The sequence below is a fragment of the Elgaria multicarinata genome, chromosome 10 (genome assembly GCF_023053635.1).
Source record: "Elgaria multicarinata webbii isolate HBS135686 ecotype San Diego chromosome 10, rElgMul1.1.pri, whole genome shotgun sequence".
Classification (NCBI taxonomy): domain Eukaryota; kingdom Metazoa; phylum Chordata; class Lepidosauria; order Squamata; family Anguidae; genus Elgaria; species Elgaria multicarinata.
The window spans coordinates 28,884,947-28,891,900 of record NC_086180.1 but is presented as its reverse complement, the minus strand read 5'-3'; positions in this window follow the sequence as shown (position 1 = coordinate 28,891,900).

Genomic DNA, 6,954 nt, shown 5'->3' with positions numbered 1-6,954 from the left:
ATATTGATGGGAAATGTCCTGTCATGTGTGCAGTAGGAAAAATAGAGGGAGTAAAAGTAGCTTCAATAGGACCATATTTGCATTCTTTCATTTTCTACCTGTTGCAAGGAACAAATTGAAAGAACCCATGGAGTTGTTTGAACTTTCATTAGATGGCCTTTCTAGGGCTGTTGATAACTCTGCTTCTCACAATATCTGTAGAACTAAGCTAGGGTGACCATATGAAAAGGAGGACAGGGCTCCTGTAGCTTTAGCAGTTGCATAGAAAAGGGAATTTCAGCAGGTGTAATTTGTATATATGGGAAACCTGGTGAAATTTCCTCTTCATCACAACAGTTAAAGCTGCAGGTGCCCTGCCCTCTTTTACATTTGTTCACTCTAGTATAGCTCCTGCAGCTTTAAATGCTGTGATGAAGAGGTAATTTCACCAGGTTCTCCATATGTACAAATGACACCTGCTGAAATTCCCTTTTCAATTCAACTGTTGAAGATACAGAAGCCCTGTCCTCCTTTTCATATGGTCATCCTAACTAAGCAGTGTGAGTCCTTGTGGTAACCTGGTCTAAATCTAGAGAGAAAATGGCACGGTGGAGGTGGTGCCTACACTGACCACTGGCTAAGCAGATCGTATGTGGTGTATGTTGAACTTTTCTCAAATTGTGTTTCAATTTGCTAGTCATATACGTAAAAGTATCCTTGGGTTTTTTTTGTAGAAGTAACCATGACTTCGTACTCTTCACACACACTGTTCAGTCTGCTCTTATTATGGACAACCAGGGAATGTCTTTATGATCCCTAATATATTTTCCAATAGGTAATTAAATAAACTGCCAAGGAAGGCCTGTGGGGGGAATACAGAAAGGGATGATCTCTTACTATATTTGGCTTATAAGAATTGCTGCATGGGGTGGCAGAAATTCATTGCAGCTGGACAGGAGAGCTGTAAAAAGCCTCTGCATTACTGAACAATACACCTTTATTTTTTGTATAAGGTCTTTCATTCAGTCATTGTCTCTAAAGCTTCACCTAAAATTAAAAACAGGCTTCCTTTTTAAGAGCAGGTAATGTTGTTTATTTAAAGTGGGGGGACCATGCAGGATCTGAAAATGACCTCATGCTCTTGCAAATTAAGGCTGTTTGCATTTCAGTTATTTGTGTTACAAAAGGTACGACAAGTGAAATTAGTCTGAGTGTACACATGTAGAAAAAGAAGGCATTACAGTCTGGAGGTGGTGCAATAAACTAGTGCTGTGCAAAAAATAAATTTAAAAAATCTGATGTTTTTTTCTACCATTCTTATTCAATTTGATGGAAAAGAAATTGCTTACAAAAAGAAATTCAAAGGAGAAGAAATTTCGGAGAAATTCTCATGGATTTGGTTCAGGGTTCTTGTGCTTACCTTACTGATGAGATGGCTGAGGAGTGTGTGCGGGTGTCCTGTTTTTCATTGTACAACCATTTCTATGGCAGCTTGTTGCTTCCTACACTTCAATTCATTTTATAGAATGGCCACCTTCCCTCTCTTCCCCCACAATGCTCTGGAACGAGCATACCAGCTAGGTATGGGACATTGTGGAGGATGGAAAATGGGGGCCAGGCTGCTACCACAGTTGCTGCTGTTGTGGCTTTCCTTCCCCCTCCCCAAATGAACCCTTCTGAAAGGAGCTGTGCTACAACCCCAGCCAATGATAAGCCCCACCTGTGAGAAACTGTTGGGAGGATTTCTTCTCCCTCTAGAAGAATTCGGTGAAATTGCCTTCCCAATTTTTCCACCCACAAATAGGATGGAGAATTGTGAGAGGCCATTTGACCTTCAATAAATAGAGGGTAGTCTCCAACACTAGAGTTCATGATGCTTTGGTAGTGAAAAGCAGTGCTTATACAATGTAACAAGCACTTGCTACACCAATGGGAATAGGCAATGATTTGCCACCAAAGTTGCCCCCGTTACCCTGGTGAGCACTAGATATATTGAGCAAGGACTGGTTTATACTAGCCCAACATCATTAATAATGTGCTGCTTTTAATAATGTATTAGTTTTATATGTTTTAATCAATTATATGTATTTTATGGTGTTTGCATGTGTGTTGTATCCTGCCTCAATCCAGCGGGAGAGGCGGGTAACAAATAAATAAAATTATTATTATTATTATTATTATTATTATTATTATTATTATTGCTAGGCCTTAGCACACCTGGATACTTTCCAGTGTGTTGACCTTCAGCCTACATATGAAGTATACTGGTGTTGTTGTTTTTTATGTCCCATGTTAAAACAACAACAACAGCAGCAATTCCTTGTAAGATGAAATCTACCATATCAAGGAGAAGATTGTGCTGAACTCTTCTCCCTAATGTGCTACTTTTTTACACTCAAGTTATTTACATGGAGGATAATTCCAATGTGGCATTTCTCATCTTCAGCCTGAAGTGATAACAGTCCAGAATATAACCACCTCACTCTACCACCTTAGTTTAACTTGGGCCTGGTCAACATATTGAGGTGGTTGCACAGGGATTCAAACCCAGGTCCTTGCAGCCTACCTTAAATTCATTCTCCACAATACACTGGCTCTTGATATTATCTGTGCTAAGCTCCAAGAGACCTCCCTTTCCCATCTTCTCTGTTTAGCAGCGGAGCTTGCATCTGGCTAGGATTTCCTGGTAAAGTGTTCTGCTGTTTCTGCATAGCGGGAAATAATGTCAGTGTTTGTTCTGATCAAATCTTGCTATTGCTCCTTCAGAAATACTTAGAAAGCAATAGTTTGAAAAGTCATTTTTACATATGGTACAGCATTATTCAATGGAATTCACCCTCTAGGGCAGGAAATCCTTTCTAGAGAAAAGGGGATCTTAAGGCTCAAGGACTCTAGCAAAGCTATTTAATTCACTGCATAATTTAGATCCCGTTGAAGAAGAATGTTGGTGCCAATGGGCAGGTGATTAAAAATTGTGAATGGAGATAACAGCAGGCATTCCCCTGCTCCCCCTCCCAATTGAATCCCATCCACCTAGACTTACAGGTGTGGGGCTTTGGGGAGGCCCCATGGACCAGCCAAAGTTGGCCCATGCCCCAGAGGTTCCTGTGGTGTTACCCCACAATTGATATTGTATATGTCTGGCTTAGGCTGTAGCTAGACCTAAGGTTTATCCCATGATCATCCCGGTTTTGTCCCTGCCTGAGTGCTGGATGCCCTGTGTGGCATTAGATGAACAAATTTGACCCCAGGACAATCCTGGGATAAACCTTAGGTCTAGCTACAGCCTTAGTATGTCTGGTAAGTATGGAACGTTAGAACTGAGTGGGTGTGGTTTATGATGTAATAGGTGAGGGGGAAAGGAGTATATAAGGAGAATGTTGGGAGTTTGTGAGGGGGATATGGATGTGTGTGAGTGAGAGAGTTGTTTATTTGTCGAGTAAGAAGAGTTTGGATTCTAGGGATTTAGGATTGGTGTAAAAAGTGTGAGGTGGTTGGTGTGTGGAGAGTTTGTATTAGGCGGGATTGAAAGTATTATATTTTTATTTAAAGCTTTTAAATAATAAACTTATTATTATTTTGTTAGCTACTAAATACCATGTGTCAGCTTGGCATTATTTACCTGCCTTACAGTTATTAAACACCCACACTAGAGTATTCCCACAGTATATTTAGAGCAGATCCTATATTAAACCTGTTTCCCTCATAGCTATGGGAAAAGTTTTAATTAACCCTCCCTCAAGTTTTCAAGTGGTAGTGCTAGGCCTGAAAAAAGCTTTATGCAATGGGCCTAGTGTAAGGTTCTGTTACGTCGCAGTTCCCTATCTCTGGCCTTAGATAGACCAGGCTATATCCCAGGGTGAACCCTGGGATCATCCCTGTGCATCCACATAATGCAAAGGGGATCCTGGGGCCCCGGGATTCAGCCCTACACTTTGGGCCTGCTTTTCTGCGGTCTCAGGCTGAGCCTGAGACTGCTGAGCGTGTGGCCCATTTCCGCGAGTTTACCCAGCTCCACGCGATTACCCGCACAGAGCCGGGAGCTGCACACGGGGCGCAGCACTCCTCAGGAGCGCTGCACCCATCGGGGTAGGGTGGGGGGAGCGGGGAAATGAAATGAAATTTTTAAAAACACTTACCTTTGCACACGGCCATTTGTGCGCTCCTCTCCCTTTAAGATTTTTTTTTTTAATGGAGGGCACGACACCTCTCTTCCTGAGGTCGTCGTGCCTTACATTTAAACAAGGGTGAGATCTAGCATTAATCACAATGCGAGGTCTCCCCTCCTTTCCCCTGGACTTTCAGGTAGGTCTAGCTAAGGCCTCTGTCCCATAGGATTATAGCCCAAGAGATGTCAATGACAACTGCACCTATAGTGCAATGCAAATAGATGTCCTAGTCCAGCAATCCTTATCCTATTATTCAGAAAGGAAGTCAGGCACATGGAACAAAACCTGCAGGGCATCCTGACTGACACACACACACACACACACACACACACACACACACGCAAATCAGTGTTTTTCTGTCTTCAGTGCTTGGAAACCCACATGGAGGAATTCCCTGCAGTTCGGCAGAGAAATCTTCAGAGTAGTTCCCACTGCGGTCAGAAACCCCTTTCTCCTTGCCCTTCTGTGCTGAGCATGATGTAAGCAAGAAGGCACAGTTGTCCATTCTGAGGTAATGAAGACTTGATCTTGATATCATGGATCTACAAGCAGTTCTCTGAATATGTCTGTGTGTGTTGATGTCATTGTTTAAATGCTGTGAGCCACGTTATCCTCCCCCCAAATCATGATATCAATAGGAATATAAATAAACAAAGAAGGAGAAAAATGCTCTTACAATGACTTAAGGGATACCCAAAACCACTCATCTGGAAAACGAAAAGACAGGCTTGCTTCTTCACTCCTTCTGGAGAAGATTACTTGTCAAGCAGCAGCAGCCCAGACCTCCAAATCCTGGCAGATACAACAAGGCATTCTAAGTCCTCCCTGCTCCCCCATAAAAGAAATACCACAAACACCACCACCATTATAAGAACTGTATTGTAAAATGTCTTGCTGCCTTTCTGTGTCTATCAATTGGTAATTCCATATTTTGATACAGCTGCTTCTGGGATGTACAGGTGTTGTTGTAAGTTTATTGCCCCTGGTGACCTATGGGAACCTGGTAGTCTACACATGCAATAGCCTGAAGTGGTAGAATCCTGAGGAGATAGAATGGACTACACTGTTCAGACTGTGCAAGGTGTGGGTGTCACCTTTGTATGCTCGCTCCTGTAAAATCCCCCTGAAAGTAAAAGAAAAGCAAAGCTAGCATATCAGGGAGAAAGGTTCTAGCTCAGTCTTCTCCCTTTTGCACTAGCATTATTATTATTATTATTATTATTATTATTATTATTATTATTATTATTATTTGCATTTTTATACTGCCCATCAGCCAAAGCTCCCTAGGTGGTTCACAAAAGTAGCTTTCTACTTGTAGACTTGCTCTCAATTGCCTCTCCAGGGGGGCGGGGGGCATGACTCAAACTAATGGATGGAAATGGCAAGGAAGCGGATGTGAGTGAAACAAAAACTTTCCAACAGTATAAGCTATTTATTTGCCAGTGGAGCACACAACCTTGCGAGACAGTGTGCTCTCCTTGGCTGGAGGTATCGAAGCAGAGAGTGGATGGCCATCGGCCAGGGATGCTATAGCTGCATCTGGCTCTGAGAAAGGGGTTGGGTTTGATGAAGGGGTTCTAGTAGGAGGACAGGGCTCCTGCGTCTTTAACAGTTGTACAGAAAAGGGCATTTCAGCAGGTGTCATTTTCATCACAACAGTTAAAGCTGCAAGAGCCCTGCCTTCTCAACCAGATACAAAAGAGGACAGGGCTCCTACAGATTTAACTGTTGTGATGAAGAGGGAATTTCACCAAATGCTGCACGCATACAAATGACATTCCCTGTTCTATGCAACTGTTAAAGTCACAGGAGCCCTGTCCTCCTTTTCCATATGGTTACCCTAGTTCTACTCCTACTCAGCCATGAAGCTCACTTTGGGCCAGTCACTGATACTCAGCCTAACCTACCTCATGGGGTTGTTGTGAGTATAAATGGAGACAAGGAGGAGTATACAAGCCACCTTGGGTTCCTTGCAAGAGGGGGGGAAAAGGCAGGATATATATGTAATAATAAATTGATCCTTGGCCTGTTCTACACTAAATATCTGACTACTGTGCAGTCTGGTGCCTTCCAGTGTAACTTCTGGCCAGTGAGCATAATATTCCTGGCAACAGTTTTAATTAAGGTTTTATTTATTTATTGCATTTTATTTGATGAAAGTAATTTAAGGAATTAGAGTTTTCAGTTGGAAATGTAAAACTACTTGCATTTATCTTTTAATTGCTTCACATTGACTTATGCCTATGTGTGATGGTGTAGTGAAGAGGGAACATGAGGGATCAAAGCTCCAGGACCCTTTTCAGAACAGGACTGGTTATGTCATCTGCCATCTGTTGGAGCACTATGGGAAATTGATGACAAAACAGCTCTGCCAATGACTGAGTCTTCCAAGTTTTGCTATTGTTGGTGACAGATTAGCATCAACATAAAAAGTCAGAAAATGAGAAAAATAATCGAATAGGGGCTGAATACTTCTTCCTTTTTCTTTGATGGACTTCCTACTTCATGCTAGGAGTTTAAATGGTAACACTTTTGTGAACCGCTCAGAGAGCTTCGGTTATTGGGTGGTATAAAAATGCAATAAATAAATAATAAAATAAATAAACACTTCTTTGCAGTCTTGTAAAAGCTAAATGTTGCATGTCAACTGGCTCAAGATCTTTGGTTAAAGCTCACTGCGTTTGACAAGTTGAACCTATACTGTCAGATGTAAGTATTACTGAGATGAATGGAGCTTACTCCTGGGTAACCAAGCACATGATTGCAGTCATGCTGATCCATCAGCCCATCATTGTCTACTCATCAA